The 19,180-nt window shown below is 38.1% G+C and overlaps 1 long non-coding RNA gene across 1 annotated transcript in view; it reads right to left on the bottom strand.

The window, feature by feature from the left end:
• The window catches only part of LOC136885503 (uncharacterized), a 57,669-nt gene extending 39,238 nt beyond the window's left edge, over positions 1-18,431 (bottom strand). Inside the window, exon 1 of the long non-coding RNA XR_011018996.1 lies at positions 18,356-18,431. This is a non-coding gene — a long non-coding RNA (uncharacterized lncRNA). The remainder of the gene's footprint in view (positions 1-18,355) is intronic.
• Between the last annotated feature and the right edge of the window lie 749 nt (positions 18,432-19,180).

Raw genomic sequence — 19,180 nt, 5'->3', positions numbered from 1 at the left:
CGAAGTCCGCAATCGCCTTCGGAAGACTGGGTTGACTGTCAAACTATCTAAGTTAGCTTTCTTAGGGCATATTGTGTCGCCCGACGGTGTTTCTATTGTCCATTCCAGAACACAGGCTATCCGTGATTTTAAGCCTCCTACGGACATCAAAGGTATTGCCAGGTTCACAGACATGGTGAATTTCTTAAAGAAGTTTATTCCTAACTTCGCTAATAGGGCGGCATCACTGAACCTACTGCAGAAAAAGGGCGTCAAACGTGAATGGGGGCCGTCGCAGCAAGCCGCTTTTGAAGACCTGAAATTAGCTCTTTGCAATGCCCGTTCGATTCATGCCAGATTTCTCTAAGAAATTCATAGTCCAAACAGATGCCTCTTCATCTGCTGTTGTTGATGTCCTTCTTCAGGAAGACTAACTCCGATGGCGGCCCATCGCTTATCCTTCTAGGATTTTATCGGCTCAAAAAGCGAAATATTCTATCTATGAACTTGATGGTTTGGCAGTATCGTTTGCCCTAGAGAAATTCCACCTTTATCTGAAACATGTCAAATTTGAATCAGAGACTGACAATCAAGTCTTAAGTTGGGCCTTAGCTAGGCTTCGTCGTACTGGGCGTATCTCCCGTTGGGTAATCAGTATCTCAGCATTCCAATTTTATGTGTGACACATTAGAGGATAAGAAAATGTAGTTGCTGATGGACTAAGCCGCCTGTTTTCCAATGAGGTTGAGACCAGTGAACAGGAAGATACTTCTTCTCTTCCGACGCCCATACTTTCGAGTATCAATGCTATTCTGACTGATGCCCCTACGTTCTATCGGGATATTGAGAAATATCAACGCGAAGATCCAGTGTTGGCTCCCATTATAGAAACCCTCCCTTCTAGGGAACATGTTGTCCCTCATGTAATGAGGAACGGGGTTTTGTGTTGCCCTTCGAGGCACGAGATCAGAAGATGAAAGTAATGGTTCCAAGTGTGATCGTGCCCATGATCTTCAAATAATATCATGAGACCCCATTAGGGGTTATTTAGGCGTCCTCAAAACTCGGGAAAAGATCAGAGATTTTTATTTGGAAGAGTATGGACGGTAAAATTAGAGAAATCGATAAAGCTTGTAAATCTTGCTTGCATAGTAAGCCAGCCTTGTCTACTAAGCTAGGGCTATTGTCATCGCACCAGGAATCTCGCTCCACGGAGCGTCAATATATTGACTATGTCGGACCTTTCCCCTAATCAAAGGAGAACGGGAATAAATCCATTCTTGTATGTGTAGATGGCTTCACTAGATTTCCATGGTTGCTTCCCACTAAGCTGGCCCCCCGTTCAGTCTACAATTTCTTGTCTTAATACTATCTTTGCTTTGTTTGGTCCTTGTCAATATATAGCTGAGAATAATTCAAAGGCATTCACATATAACTTACTCCAAAAATTCTGTTTCGACCTGTCTATTTCACATAAAACAACCTCTACTTATTACCCTCAACCATCTCTGGCTGAGCGGGTCAATCGTAAAATTCGATCGGCGTTGATTGTTTTTCATCATGAAGATCATTCCAGGTAGGATATTTCGTTGCATTACTTATTTTATGCCTTAAATTCGGCTGTTCATGGGTCCCACAAGTTCACTCCAGCAATTCTTATGTTTAAGTTTATTCCCAAAACGCCGCTCTCTAATCTTTGGTACTTAATGAAATATTTGCAGAGACAATAGATCCCGATAATATTAGAGACCTATGGAAGAAGGCTAGGAGCAACCTTAAAGCTTCTCATGAGAAGGATAGAGAAGGATATGATCGTGGACGGGGGCCGACCAATTCAAAAGATGGAGATCAGGTTATTGTTAAATATTTTGTACCTGCGGGCAAGCTTGCCCCCAGATTTCATAGGCCATGTACTATTTTGGATTTCTCAGCCCCAGTCACTTTATAGGTCAGCAACCCAGCCATGAAGAGGATATTTAGAGTTCACTTCTCTCAGGTGAAACTAGTATAATTTCCTTGTTCAATAACATAAGCAACTAAATCTTGGCAGTCAGCGAAGGTTATTTTTCTTTTAGGAACAGTCTAGTATATTAAAAGTAATTAGATAAAGAGTATTTGAAATACAGAGGCCTTCTGCCCTGATCATAAGGGAATCATCTTGTACAATCTTCCCTCTCATAACATTACCTGTTGTCCATGCCCTGGTGGCCATTACCTAGCCCCCGTCTCCGAAACCATGAAATTAAACACACACTCATCCTCTACACCACCCGCCTCATCATTACCTTCAATGTAAAGAAATAAAGACCCTTAATCTCCAGCAAACAATGTCTGTCACCGAGTAAATTACTGCTTCACTGCCCTCTCAGCCACCAGCAGCCGTGTCTCAACATCCGGCGAGCGATGCCGGAGTGGGGTAAGGGCCCACTCCACACTGGTCCAGTCTCCTTCAGAAAGGCGCACCGGACCTCCATCCTTCCGGCAAGGGCTGAGGTGCGGGAACTCAACCGCCTACCCATCTTGGAGCAGCATTACTATATCTGGTCTATGGCGACCATCACCATGACTAACCCTCTCATGCTCGCGAAAGAGGTGTATCTGAGGGTACTTGGGGGGCCCGGGATACCTCACCCAGGTATCGGCAGCGGCGACCACTCTTGCCGTCAAAGTTGAACTAGGCATCATGGACTTAGACTACTTCTGGAAGACTTCAAGACTGATTTTCAAAATATTTATCTCTTATTAATTTCAGCAAGAAATTTTCCACGTGTGAAATTCCAACATAAAACTTTTTTTTTTTTTGCAAATTTCTAGTGTCACCCCAGGAAAGGACCTTTGGGGAGGGAGGTCTGGACCGGGAGGTACATATCAACCCCGTGCATTTAAATGTAGCGCCTTCAAGAACGCTATCTAACACACAAGGTTTACAACACCTATTTCATGAAGTTGGGACTTTTCTCCATAGACGTCTCTACTTAAGATCTGATGTCATGCACTCTGGTGTAAAGTGGAATAACTAGGAATATAAAGAAATTTTGTGTTCATATGTTTTCTGAACTTAATTGACTTTCCTTGTTTTTGATACTTCTAGGTAGTCAACATTTCTTACTCATCCCGCCAGACTTGGAGTCTAGCCAATCAAGAATTTTGTGTATTTATTTTTCTGCCAAACATAGGCTTCTTGTAACTTTTTGTTTATCCAGTAACATGAGAGTGTGTGTCTGGTTTTAGTCCAGAGCCTTCTCAAACCTTCATCTCGGGTATAAAAGCTGACGCCTTTTCGAACTAACTTGTCTTATTGATCATCGTGTAACGGAGTGTGTGTCTTAAGTGAGGAAGCGGAGGCCTCATTCTTCGGCAGGCAGAAAATCAGCTAAGGCAATGGCCACCATTTTTCTACCTCAGTAGTTACCTCTGCAAGCTGACTCGAGAGGAAGGTTCAAATCTTTAACTATGTAACAGTCAATTTCCTAAAATGTAAACATTATTCCTCTCAAAAGTTCAAGTAAGCCAAGAGTACTTAAACTGAAAAACGGGGATAGAGAGTGCGTTACCCTCTTGAATTCCCTATTAATTAATCTTGAGGTGACTACGATTTTGTAACCGTTTTCATTTGTAAATTGCAACTACACTTTTCCATCTACTCACCTCAGTAGTTTGGGATTAGCCTCTGCAACGTCGAGCCACAAGCCCAAGTAGCATTTTAATCTTTGTTTTCAAGGAGCGCAAGTGTCCGCCTCCATACATTTTGCTTTCTGGGCCAGTAATTTAACCTGTACTTTTTCACAAAGGCCCGGTAGAATGGGTACTCGATACACCGGTATTATTTCTTAAAATACAACTGCTACACTCTTGTTAAATGTAGGTTGTGCTAAATAGGCCAGAAAGTGTAAAATGTATTGAGCTAGATGCTCTAATCACAAGTGTAAAAGTTAATGGTTGCCGAGAGTAGGCTGTAAGTGTTTGGGAGCGTAGTCTCCTTGGTAGAACTGTAGAGAATTGAGGCTCTTTTCTTGAAATGTAAAATATATATCTGTGTGATACTGAATGGTTCCTTTGGAAGGCTATAACTTGTACCTTTGGAGAAAAGTACTATTGAAAATTGTGATTTCAATTTCTGTAAAAGAAATTGGGATAATCCTCTCCTTGTCTATCTGTCTAAACGCAAGTGTAGTGATGTAGGGACCTTGTATATAGAGATCTGGAAGCTCGAAATTTGTAACTACCCTGTTCAATGTTTTCTGTTTTCTGTTTTGTACAAAACTACCACTGTATCTGAAATCTTGTTTTTTCAAATGTAATATATGAAAAGAAATAGAACCTTTATTTTAAAGTTTTAAATTAATCTTTGACTATCGTAGATAGACCCACTCAAACCAGCACCTTCTTTCACCTCTCTGTGATCCACGGAAACCTCCGTAACATTAATGAACGTCGATATTTCATTTGAAAGAGGGAAAGGAGTGAAGGACTTCCGGTCATTGGCGTACAAAGCTGAAACGGCGGGATTTGAATGTTTGAAGTTCAAACATCGGGAGAAATAATAGAATAATCCGCAGGAAGGAAAACTATCGAAAAACAGGAGTTCCCGCCTAAATAAGGAATGTTGGCAGGTATGTTTTTATATTTTAACCCCCCAATTCCCCAGGAGTGCTAGGGGTGTTTTCCTCCAACAGTATTTATTTCAGATAGTAAGTCATGTGTGTACCAACACTGTATGGAGGCTATGCTGGAGGAATCATACATACATGCGTAATTTCCATAAGTTTGGATATTTTCCTTCTCGCCCCTTCTGATCCTCATGTCAATTATGGCCTAACATGGACTCCAAAGACATCCGCACTATCATTCTTCACCCCAAGGACCCCGAAAACTATGGACTGCATATTAATACTTGTCGTCGTTTATTATCTTAATATTTCACCTCTATTTAAGTACACTTTTATAATTCAACTCTGCCACTAGCGGTGCTAGCTGAATCGTACCGCTCTAGCAATTTCTTCCAGGTCCCAGTAATTCATATAGGTACCATGTTTGGTTGAGAGGTATGCTAGAATATATACACATACATCCGTAAACTCGGTCACTTTAGACGTTTCCTTTTCTTCGCTCGTTCTCACCCCCTCTGCCGATTGGGACTGGACTTTATCTTAAACAGTATCCAGAGGGTCAAAATTCATTTCAGTGACTCTGGGAGCTATGCACTGGTAGAGAGCTATGCTGGAACATACACACATACGTTCATTATCTCGGTGATTTTTCACGTTTACTCATCCATGATGGCAAAGGGGGTTGAGCATGGACTTTAAAACATCCAGAGTGTCACTATCATCTCAGCGAGCCCAAAAACTATGGATTCAACACTATTTTCAATTACTCTTCTTTCTCACACCTCACTCCCAACCAATAAGGTTCCCAGTGGTGTCTTAACCCCACGTGGTTAGTCGTCTTATAATAAATCACATGTGTAGCAAGTTTGGTTTAAATCAGTCCAGTAGTCCTCAAAACTATGTATTCGATATTAATATCGGTCGGTTTTAGCTCTATTTATATTTCACCTCCTCCCTTGGAGGACCTAGAGGTGTCTTGCTCCAAGATTTTTCACAGATAGTAAGAAATATTTATACCAAATTTAGTTGACAGCTATGCTGGAAAATACACACATACATCCATAATCTCCAATATTCGGCTCATTTTATTCTTTCACTCTTTATCTCACCATATGCCAAAGGGGCCTGAACTTCTATATCTCACTCCCCCCTGACCCCCACCGAAAATCAGGATGAACTTGGACTCAAAAAACTCCGGAGTGGCACTGTTCTTCTCAGCGACCCCAAAACCTATGGATTCCACACTACTTTCTGCTACTTTTTATTTTTATATCTCACTCCCTCCTTGCTCTCCCCACCCAAATGAGACCTGAACTTGGACCTTAAAAAGATCCGGAGTGTTACTATTCATCTCAGAGACTCCGAAAACTGTGAATTTGACACTATTTTTTATCACTATTATATCTCAATCGCCCCACGCCTCCCACACAAAAAGGGGCAGAAATTGGACATTAAGAAAAAATCCATAGTGTTACTATTCATCTCAATGACCCCCAAAACTATCGAATCGACACTATTTTCGATTTCTTTGGTACCTCAATCCCTCCTCGCCCCCTTCCCAAGAGGGGGCTGAAATTGGACATTAACATTTTCCAGAATTTCACAATTCATCTCAGCGACCTCCAAAATTATGGATTAGTAACTATCATCCATTATTTTTATATCACACTCCCCCTCGCCCCCACATCAAAGATGGCTGAACTTTCACTTAAAAATATCCGTAGTGTTACTATTCATTTCAGCAACCCCAAAAACTATGGATTCAATACCATTTTTGATTATTTTTATATCTCACTCCCCCCTCGGCCCCCACCACAAAAGGGGCTGAACTTGGATTTTAAGAAATTTGCAGTGTCACTATTCACCTCGACGACCCCAAAAACTACGCATTCGACAATATTTTCAATTCTTTTCATTCCCTAACCCCCCACTCTGAAGGGGGCTAGAGATGGCTTAACTCCACAGTGCTCATCTCCAGATAGCAAATAAGAAGTGTTCAAAATTTGATTGACATTACTCCTGTGGTTTAGGAGGAGATGTGTCATTTACACACATACATACATACATTTTATATATAGTAAGATAGAGGTCAACTCATGAACATTTACAGTGATAACAGCATGAACTTATTCGGAGCAGCTAAATAAATCAAGGCCTCTCTGCTAGACAACCCTCAGAAAAACCAACTTTTCACTGCAATTGCAAGCATGGGACTGACGGACAGCAGCTGTCAGGAGTCTGGTATATCACCCCAGAAGAGTGATGGATTCTTATTGCTTCACCAGCAAAGAATGGACCACTCGTACAACACATACTCACATATTCGCACCAAAGTTAAAAGATGACCCTTTTGACATTCCTTACCTAACTACATTTCATTTCCTTATAGCAGAGCCTATTACTACACTCCCTGATCATGATTAACCTTCCCCTCCCATCACCCAGTTGGCAATATATATTCAACAGCTAAGCCAGAACTCAAGGAGGAGATGGTCAAATGAATATCTCAATAAATGGGCAATTAAATACCCCACAGCAACATAGTCTCTCTGAATGAAGACGACACACATGATATACAGTGGACGATGGCAGTGATCAAATATATATCCTGATAGTGATGGATTCATTCATGTAACAAATGTTCAGGTGAGTAACAGTAAACATACAAGGCCTATTCAAAAAAACTATCCCTTATGAAGTATGAAACAGAAAGGCAAGATCAGTCTTGATGGGCTTATTTATTCATTGCAAGTTTAAGTAATATTATAAGTCGCAATATACTAGTAACACAACAGACCACCTTAGGAAGATTAAGAATGTTTCTCACTTGCCACGAGATGGCTACACTATGTGTAGTACATAAGTAAACGCTCACAGAAAGCAAGCATTACGCCTGCAACTTGTATCTACAAATAATTGTATTATATAGAAATCAGTCTATGTAAATAAAATCGTAATGACCGTGTGTCTGTACATTGACCTTCTTGGCGAAAATTCTCTACAGTTAACCGTTTCAGGTGCAATAATGACCATCTGCATATTTTTTAGCTTTGGTGTCTGAATGCCTGCTTGTTTCTCTATAACCTGAAAACTGCTGGATACATTTCCACCAAACTTCATTTTTAGAATCCACCTGCCCTTGGGTGCCCTTGAAATGACTGGGGCATTGTACAAAACTGAAACCATGATTTTGAACTGCTTCAAAACATACTCAACCGAACTAATTGGAAATCCACCTACCATAATGGAAATCAATTTCTAAACCTTCTTTTCTCATGAGCATCATTTCGATAGGAGGATTAATAAGGGATATATCATTAATGGACCATTTTTTGGTGAAAGTCCCATCAAGTGCATGTAAAGAGTATTTCTTATAACCTGAAAACTACTAAAGACATTTCAACCAAACTTCATATGTAGCACCCACCTGTCCAAAGGTACATCTTAAGGTCAATAACATTTTAAATTCCCCAAATGGACAGAGGTTTTATAGTGAACCAAAATGGTGATTCTACTCTCCCACAATATATACAAGACCAATCTGACTGAAAATCGACCATACTTGATGGAGTTCCATTTCTAAAACTTTCTTGCATGGGCATTTTTTCGACAAAAGGATTAATAAGGGAGATATTATGAATGGTCGGTTTTGCAGGCTAAGTCCCGCAGACATAGTCCAAAAGGTGTTGTATGTGGAGCAGATTTCTTATCTATCTATTTAAATAAAACTGTAACGACCATCTATCTGTGCATTAACTATTTTGCCTATCTGTTTTTGCGGTAATAATGACCAACTGCATAATTTGTAGCTTTAGTTTCTTAAAGTCCTAAGTTTCCTCCCTCACCCAAAATCAAGATTGCAGCACAACCAGCCATATGCACTAGGAACCTGAAATTAGGCAAAATTAAACGTTTTAGATGGTAACCAATGGAAAACTTCCAAAACCTTCAAATTTTGGGCGAATATTTTAGCCTAGCCTGAGGATGAAGGAGAAGTAACCAAGACAATGCCAAATGTGCTCGTCTTCCAGAAGGTGTGGCTTACGACGTTGCGCACTTAGAGGTCACTCCCAACTCCATTTTTTTTTCAGGAACTGATTAAGATGTTTCTATGGTTAAACATTCTGGCTATACTAGCTTTTCCTAATCAAGGAAAACAATTAAGTGTAATTTAATTGCGACGAAGTGTGCACAATGTAATCCCACCCCAGTACATGGCATTTAATTGTTTGATCAGCGTTGATAATAACTTAATGGGAACGGTTTTTCAAAAATGACCTTGCGTCACTGATAATAATATTTATTAAATGCCAGGTTATTTTTTTACTCTAGTTTTTGAAGATAACAATTAATATTATGATGATTATTATTGTTAGTAGTAGTAGTAGTAGTAGTAGTAGTAGTAGTAGTAGTAGTATTTAACAGGGCCTATATTGACTAAAATCAGGTAATTCTTTCTTACAGTGGATGCCATTTGATAATGAAGTCATAGCTGCCTCTGTGGGTCCGTGGTAGAGTGTCGGCCTCCGGATCCCAAGATAGCGGGTTCAAACCCAGCAGAGGTAGTCGGATTTTTGAAGGGCGGAAAAAAGTCCATTCGACACTCCATGTCGTACGATGTCGGCATGTAAAAGATCTCTGGTGATACATTTGGTATTTACCCGACAAAATGAATTAAATCTCAGCCATAGACGCCCAAGAGAGATCCGGTTTACTCTATGCCCGCTAGATGGCAGACAGAGTAAACCGGAACATCAAAATTGACGAGCAGACAGCCAGATGGCGTCAAATCGAAATGTCTGCAAACGGTAGCTGAGGCCATACGATTATTATTATTATTATTATTATGAAGTCATAGACGAGACTGCTAAGATTTCAGCCAGACTTCGCACACAAGAATTTCAAAGAAACTGGATAATTGGCCCTCAATGAGCTGATGCACTGATTATGTCTGTTGCCTTGAAGGAGCCGTGTGGTTCCTCCCTTCATCCCCTCTCCCTTCATTGTCGAGCCGGTGGGATGTGTGGGCAGGCGAGAAAACAAGTAACTTCCCCTCCGCATGTGTTTCATTCATGATACATATCCTCGTACTTTTCTCCACTTCCACTCACTCTTCAGATGTGTGCATATCTTAACGCATCTAATGGATGTGACCAATGAGAGAGAGTGTATAAGCAGTACAGGGTGGTTCTGAGGGCTGTAATGATTTCTCGCCTAAAATAATAATAATAATAATAATAATAATAATAATAATAATAATCGCATGGCCTCAGCTACCGTGTGCAGACATTTCAATTTGATGCAATCTGGCTGTCTGCTCGTCCATTTCGACATCCCGTTTTACTCTAGGCCTACTAGATGGCAGACCAAGTAAACCGAAACTCTCTTGGGCGTCTATGGCTGAGATTTAATTAATTTTGTCGGGTAAACACCAAGCATGTCACCAGAGATCTTTTACATGCCAAAATCGTACGACATGGAGTGTCGAATGGACTTTCCTCCGCCCTTCAAAAATCCGACTACCTCTGCCGGGATTGAACCCGCTATCTTGGGATCCGTAGGCCGACACTCTACCACTGATCCACAGAGGCAGCTCTCACCTGAAATGAATATACGAGATACTAAAGATTTCGAGTGTACCTAGAGTAGATCCCTTATCTGTATAAATAAAATTATAATGACAGTGTGACTGTATATTGATTATTTTGGAAACATTTTTGTACAGTTATCCATTTCACGTGTAATAATGACTATCTGCAAATTTTTTAGCTATGTATAGTTTTTGAAACTCCTAAACTTTACCCACTCAACCAAAATCAAGATTGCATGATAATCAGCTAGTGAGCTAGAAAATTGAAATTACGCAAAATTATATGTTTTAGCATGTAATTGTTAAATTAATAAATTTCATTGTTTGTCCGTATTGAACCAAGATGACAACTTTTATTATAATTTGGATCCAGCTTATTCAATACATAAAAACTGTTGTTTAGATGAAATTACAACATTTATTTCAATCAGAACTAGTTTTGACGCCCCTCTGTGCCATCATCAGCTGATACAGGTTCTTGGAAAAATTAGCAATCACATAAGTTTATCTACGTCAAATTGAACACAATTTAAAACCATATTAACAACTTAAAACTGTGTTACGATTGTACTGTCTCAAAGTCCATATTTTCTACAAGTCCGAGACTTGCGAGTCTTAAACCATAAATTGATGAAAATATATGCAAACTGGTTTGCTCACTTATAAAATAACTTCAATTTGAAAGAACAATCACTTAAAAATAAAATAGTCTTGAAGAAACATTAGCTGTATTTATCACACTTCTTAAAACGTAGCGTAGAATCGTAGTAAAATACTTCAATAAAATCTTCAGAGTCGCTTTAATGGAGCAATCCTAGTGAGGTGGAAATGAGTAATCGGTTCTCTAAGATGTTAACAAGTACAACGTTCCCAGTTCAATGCGGACCTGTAATAATAGGAATGTAATAAAATATCACTTAACTGAAGAGGCAATATATAAAATTACGTCTTATAACGTAAACGTTTTTACGTGACTCACCTCAAAAGATCGCTGTCCATGCGAAATACAATGAAGCGTAGCGAGCAGTGTTGTGATAGTAATCAAGTGTCCAAAGTTGGTCGGGACCAATGGGGGAAATAAGGGAAAGTGGGTGGAGCAACTGAGGAACGGCGACTTGTTGGAGCTCCGGAGGGCGTGGTCGTAAAAAGCAACTAGAAAAGCTATTATGCATAATATGAAACACCGTCCTATTGACCAGGATATGTCCATTTAAAAACACTCAATAAAGAAATCAAATACAATATTTGATTTTTCACAAACTTCATTTAAATTAAGGTTTGGATTAAAATACTGTTCCAGGTGTATATAGCAACCTTCCGTAACATCCAGCAAACTTCCTTTTCCTATGTTCTCCAAGATCTCAATGTCCTGTTCTATAGATGTGAATTTATGCTTTAGCTCATGTACATGCTGGCCTACCGCAGATATCCTGTTATATTTCACGGCATTAGTATGTTCCGTGTATCTAATTTTAAAACTTTGTCCTGTTTGACCTAGATATGTGCACCCACAGTCGTTACATTTAAATCTATACACACCCGATTTGGAATATGGGTTTGATCTATTAACTGAGGCTGAATTGTGCAATACAACTGTATTATTATCAGTACAAAACGAAACCTTGACATTGTGTTTCTTGAAAATATTAGTAAACTTATATATATCCTTATTATAAGTAAATATTGCGAATGCCTTTTCATTAGGTTTGTCTTCGGGCAAGGTGGTTTGTAAATGGTACCTCAACTTGTTGATGATATGTTCAATAAAGCACTCACTTCACCTTAGCCATTGAACGGATTATACTGAGTTCTTTATTCAAATTAGCTTTTGTCATGGGGATCCTAAAAGCCTGTTCTACTAAACTATTGTGTGTAGTGTTTTTTTGACTTGGTGGGTATTCTGAGTCTTGTCTAATAGTGACTGCCGTTTGTGTAGGCTTTCTAAAAATACTATAAGCAAAAGAAGAATCTGATTTGTTGATTTTTAAGTCAAGAAAATTAATTGATTCATTACTTTCTCACTCCAAAGTAAATTGAATCTGTGGGTCAATGTTATTAAGTACAGCTAGAGTATTTAAAGATAAAAATTTCATTGTTCCGTATTGAAAGTATTAGCGTTAAAAATTAAATAATTGAAGTTCAACCTATTCAATACATAAAAGAAAGAAATGTAGTAATTACATTCTTATTTAATAGTAAATATAAATGGGACCGGTTTCGACCCTAGTCCAGGTCATCGTCAGCCGTAAAAACATGTAGAAATTGTGAGTCACTTAAAAGAAAATAGTACGTAATATCTAAAGACACAATAAAACCAACTGCTTTTTCCACCTTCACTTTCACTCAGGATGCTTATAAAATAACTAATATTTTTAAAAAACATAACATGAAAATTTCTTTTAGAACTAACAATAGAAATCTTGATATCTTACACAACTCTAAATCTCTAAATAAGTCTAATGCTTTTTCTAAATCTGGTGTATACAGATTCAAATGCAACAACTGCAATTCCTCCTACGTCGGACAAACTGGCCGCAACTTCAATATCAGGTACTCTGAACATGTCAACGCCATTAAATACAACAGATTCTCTGCCATAGGACAGCACATACAAGACTCCAAGCATAGTTTCACCAGTATTGACAATGACATGAATATACTTAAAATCATTAACAAAGGCCCCCTCTTAAACATTACTGAAAATTGCTTTATCCACCTTGACCAGTACTTCAACCCTAATTTCAATTTAAACGACATTTCTGAAAAACCCAATATCCTTTTTGACTTCCTAATTCTTCTTCTCAAAAATTCCAAATTCCAAAACCCCAATTCTATTTTCTATGCCCTACAAAGTTCCCACCCACATTTTCTACCTCCAATAACCCACCCTCCTAACCCACCCTAAACTACCCCTCCTACATTTCCCTATCTTATCCTTCCTCAATACCATCTAACTTCAATCTCTTTTATTCTTTCTCTTATTTCAATATCACTCTTCCTCTGTTAATTTATTCTACCTTCTCTAAAAAAAAAAAAAAAAAAAAAACCATCTACCTTCATTTCGGTTCTCGTCTTTCAAATTTTAACTCCTGTCTTGCGCCAACTTCGACTACTTCAATCATGACCTACAAATTTTTTCAATTCAAAATAGCGCACTGTGCATATAAGTTTTCATTTGTTTTCCGATATTGCGCTTTTTACTACATTTTTTTCTCTTTACAATTGTTTTTCCAAGTCAACTGTTTTCCAAGAACTTAGCAGGAGCACAAGTACTCATTCAATTATACTGATTTGCATGGTATATTTTTATATACGTACTTAACTTCCCGCAACTGAGACAAATACTGGACCTTCAAGACATTCTCCACTCTACTTTGGCGTTCGTGACCGCAGCGCATGACCTTGAATGTGCCGCGCTGATCACCGGGAACTGGCGGTTTGTTTCTACAAATCTATTCGTCTGCGACTTCAAGTTATTTATGATCTTCATATATTATTTAATAGTGTTGTGACTTTGTGCCTGACAGAGTGTGAAACTGACCCATTTGACCGTTCTCCAATATTCATAAACATTGTGTGATTTCGCCTATCATTGCGTGTGCCATACTACCATTCTTAATATTACGTACTATTTTCTTTTCAGTGACTCACAATTTCTACATGTTTTTATGGCTGACGATGACCTGGACTAGGGACGAAACCGGTCCCATTTATATTTACTATTAAATAAGAATGTAATTACTACATTTCTTTCTTTTATGTATTGAATAGGTTGAACTTCAATTATTTAATTTTTAACGTACAGCTAGAGTAGACGTTGCGTCCCTAACACGTTCGTCTAAAATTACTAATGTACCGTCCTCAAATCTAGACCAAAACAGAATGTTGGCAAATTCTCTGTTGTTCTCCATCATGTATGTCTCCAAAGAATCCAGGTAAATCTTCCCCAAGATTCCCGAGGCCGAAGATCCCATTGCCAATCCATCCTGATTATAAATGACCTTGTCAAAGACGAAGTAGTTATTATTTACAAGTAATGTATTTCAAGTTCACTTAGCTGACTGTAGGATCTTAGATTCTTGAAAACAATAGGAAGCAACTTATTGGTTCTAATACTCGGAAATATGTTGATGATATCAAATTAATGTAAGGTATGGTGAGCTTGTAATTTAAAATTGCTCAATTTATTAACCAATTCCATTGAGTTCTTCATGGATTTGTTTGCCGTAAATCTATAGTGTTGTTTAAGGAATTTCTGAATGAACTTAGCCAATTTGTATAGAGGACTGGGTCTGTAATATATTATGCGCCAAATGGGAACCCCAGCCTTGTGGATCTTGGGGAGTGCTCTTGCTGTTGGAACAACCGGGTTCATATTTACTAGTTTTGGCTTCTCCTGTTCGGCAAAGAGGAAGGATGTATTCTTTAATGTTTGTTTTAATTGGCATTGTAGAGTTTGCGTTGGGTCTTTCTTTGGAGACATACATGATGGAGAAAGACAGAGAATTTGACAACATTCTGTTTTGGTCTAGATTTGTGGACGATACATTAGTAATTTTAGATGAACGTGTTGGGGACGCAACGTCTACTCTAGCTGTACTTAATAACATTGACCTACAGATTAAATTTACTTTGGAGTCAGAAAGTAATGAATCAATTAATTTTCTTGACTTAAAAATCAACAGATCGGATTCTTCTTTTGCTTATAGTATGTTTAGAAAGCCTACACAAATGGCAGTCACTATTAGACAAGACTCAGAACACCCACAGAGTAAAAAAAAAACTCTACAGACAATAGTTTAGTAGAACGGGCCTTTAGGATTCCCACGACAAAAGCTAATTTGAATAAAGAACTCAGTATAATCCGTTCAATGGCTAAGGTTAATGGTATTAGTGAATGCTTTATTGAACGTATCATCAACAAGTTGAGGTACCGTTTACAAACCACTCTGCCCAAAGACAAACCTAATCAAAAGGCGTTCGCAGTATTTACTTATAATAATGATATATATAAGTTTACTAATATTTTCAAGAAACACAATGTCAAGGTTTCGTTTTGTACTGATAATAATACAGTTGTATTGCACAATTCAGCCTCAGTTAATAGATCAAACCCATATTCCAAATCGGGTGTGTATAGATTTAAATGTAACGACTGTGGGTGCACATATCTAGGTCAAACAGGATGAAGTTTTAAAATTAGATACACGGAACATACTAATGCCGTAAATTATAACAGGTTTTCCGCGGTAGGCAAGCATGTACATGATCTAAAGCATAAATTCACATCTATAGAATAGGACATTGAGATCTTGGAGAACATAGGAAAAGGAAGTTTGCTGGATGTTACGGAGGGTTGCTATATACACCTGGAACAGTATTTTAATCCAAACCTTAATTAAAATGAAATTTCTGAAAAATCAAATATTCTATTTGATTTCCATATTGAGTTTTTTTAAATGTACATATCCCGCTCAATAGGACGGTGTTTCATATTATGCGTAATAGCTTTTCTAGTTGCTTTTTACGACCACGCCCTCCGGAGCTCCAACAAGTCGCCGTTCCTCAGTTGCTCCTCCCACTTTCCCCTATCTCCCCCTTCGGTCCCGACCAAACTTGGAAACTTGATTACTATCACAACACTGCTCGCTACGCTTCATTGTGCTCTGCATGGACAGCGATCTTTTGAGGTGAGTCACGTAAAATCGTTTACATTATAAGAAGTAATTTTATATATTACCTCTTCAGTTAAGTGATAGTTTATTACATTCCTATTATTACAGGTCCGCATTGAACTGGGAACGTTGTACTTGTTAACATCATAAAGAACCGATTACTCATTCCCACCTCACTAGGATTGCTCTATTAAAGCGACTCTGAAGATTTTATTGAAGTATTTTACTATGATTCTATGTCACGTTTTAAGAAGTGGGTTAAATTAAGCTAATGTTTCTTCAAGACTATTTTACTTTGAAGTTGTTGGTCTTTCAAATTCACGTTATTTTATAAGTAAGCAAACCGGTTTGCATATATTTTCATCAATTTATGGTTTAAGACTCGCAAGTCTCGGACTTGTAGAAAATATGGACTTTGAGACAGTACAATCGTAACACAGTTTTAAGTTGTTAATATGGTTTTAAATTGTGTTCAATTTGACGTAGATAAACTTGTGTGATTGCCAATTTTTCCAAGAACCTATATCAGCTGATGATGACGCAGAGAGGCTTCGAAACTAGTTCTGATTCAAATATATGTTGTAATTTCATCTATACAACAGTTTTTATGTATTGAATAAGGTGGATACAAATTATAATAAAAGTTGTTAGCCTGTAACTGACCGAGAATTTGCAAGATCTTAAAATTTTCACTCTTTATCCCTGAAGAATATCAAAGTATGGAGGCAATTTTAATGACAGTGCAGAATATCTTTCAAGGCATTTCATGGATAAACAGTAAGTCCTATCACAAAATGGATGGCACAATCTCCATTCAATTTGGAGTGATCAACAATTTTGGTCCTATGATCTCTTATTATATCTCTATTCCTTATATGTTACATTTGTCTCAATTTGTAGAATATACCTATATTCTGCTCTCTGCACATATAGCAGTTTGTAGTCTGAATGACTTATACAAAAGACAGAATCATCTAATTCAACACGAACATTGGCCCATCCAATTACGTGAGCCAAATTCTATGGTTGTAGCAATCACATTAGTAACCATACTTAATGCACTGTGAAAAAACCTTATCCAAATTTCACCCTATTCAACGTTTCTAACTCAAATTTTACCCATAAATAGATGAGACAGGAGCATATATCCTAAGACCAGCCATTTAGACCGCTAAATAAGGTGTCTTATGGTACAACGCTTTCTCGATATGATGTATTCTTAAGCAGCAGTTAATCTGCAAATGAGGGTTTGTAATATTGTAAAGATGCAATCAATCTATATACATTCATTGAAGTATATTTGTAGCAATGTAAAAAGGGTGTGCCTGCCAATATAATTAATATTTTACAAATCAATAGTGACTCTCAGCAGAAGGGCATCTGCTAATGACATCATTACTCTCTACATTGACACTGACTGGCAACAGGAATGGGATCCTTCTCCAACTCCTGTGTAACTGGCATCAGTAAGGAGGAACTATCATTGTAATGAATAATTCTCTTCCCGATCTAACTGGCAGAAGTCAAGGGAGTAAGCAATTCTGTTCAAAACTCCTGTAACCGATGGTGTTTCGGAGTAGGCAAGTGTGTCCGAAATTATATATCTAAAATGTGACTAGCATTAAGCATTCTGGCATTGCTATGATAATGGAAACTCACCAACTCCGTGTAATTGTCATTAAAAAGGGGGCCTGACATTAAATGATGACAGCACAACTCAGTTTCAACTGGCAGCAGGTAAGGTGACTGCTACTATAATAAAATCTCCTCAAATGTAATGTGTCTGGAAGTAGGAAAGGGCACTTGCCATTGCAACGAAAACACCCCAAATAGATTGTGACTGAGTAGAAGGTAATGGGGCCTCCCATTATAATGAAAGCTTACCTACCTACTTGATAGTGAATGGCAGTAGGCAAGTGAGCATGCCCTTATCATTAAAACTCTGTTGATCGCACCTTACATTGGAATCAACATACTGGAACTTCACCCTGCTGTTTCTGGATAATGGTAAGTGACATGCAATTTTAAAAAACTCTTATTTACTGCATGTACAGTAATTTACTTCAATATCCATATACAATGTATACAATGTAGAATTCCATAGTGCTGCACAGGTACACTTGCTTATAATCAATAAGATTACACAGGTGTTTCACTTGGAAGCAACTATAAAATATCCAGTAACAGTAACAGAAAATCTATCTTATAGCAACTCTGTGTTTCAAACTATTTGCGAAGTCAAAACTATTACAAGGAATGATACCAGCTCCCAAATGATATACCGTATAGATCTTTGGAGCAATCCTAACGGCTGCTCAGTACAGAATGCAAGATCGCGGAACAACTTCAAGGAAAAGTGAAATTAGGTAAGTAAACACTCAAACTCATGTAGGACTATCAGTCGTATGCATTAAAATGAAGGGTCAACCACTGCTATCGTTTGAGCCATTTTCTAACTATTTTCATTACCTGACAATGGCATATCAAATCATATACATTACCTCAAGAGAGTTTTCCTGTGTTGACTCTGGCTCTGTTAACTCTGATTTGGCTTCTTGTTTCAGAGCTATCACTTCTGATACATGTTCACTATTTTCCTGTGGAAAATAAGATATATTAATTATGCACATAACAGACATCTACAACTAAAGTCACCAACAAGTGGGCATGATAATTCATGACCTGCCAGTATTACAGTTACTTTCAAAATTTCACAAATGTTAAGGAAGATTTCTACCAGCAGAGGATTGTTAAAACCAAAGGCTCTACAACTCACTCCTTATGTCAGCGAAAGGGTGAGACTGAGAACCAAATATAAAATGAGAAACATTTTCTATCCACATCAGAAGATATCCTACCAGGGGCAGAATTGGGGCCATCTCGCTTAGAATTTGGAAGGAAGTTGCCATAGACATAAACACTAAATCATATGAACTGTTTTCATATGTCTAATTTGATGATTATTCAAGCTTTTGGATAAATATTCACATTTTGCTCTACTTATACCCTCTACGTTAAGTTGGTAAATTTATAGTGATGGTCCAATTTTACAAACTTGAGGGTCCTGAGAAGGACCTATTTGGGTATTTTTCTTCCTTTATCTTTGACAGAGAGGTTGTTTAAGGCAGTTTATTGTTCCTCACTTAGCACCACCCAGGGAACACGTGCAGATTAATGACGAGGTAAATTCTGCGGACGTGAGCAACAGTAGACCCTTTCAAATAGAAGAGACTATAGAAGCAATGAAGTGCATGAAACCTGGAAAGGCAGCAGGTGTTGGTGGCATTTATCCCGAATTTCTGTTACACTGTGGTCCAGTTACTGTC

This window comes from Anabrus simplex, chromosome 14, assembly GCF_040414725.1.
Source record: "Anabrus simplex isolate iqAnaSimp1 chromosome 14, ASM4041472v1, whole genome shotgun sequence".
NCBI classification, from domain to species: Eukaryota; Metazoa; Arthropoda; class Insecta; order Orthoptera; family Tettigoniidae; genus Anabrus; species Anabrus simplex.
Note: the sequence above shows the minus strand (reverse complement) of the source record. Positions and strands in the feature narration are given on the sequence as shown.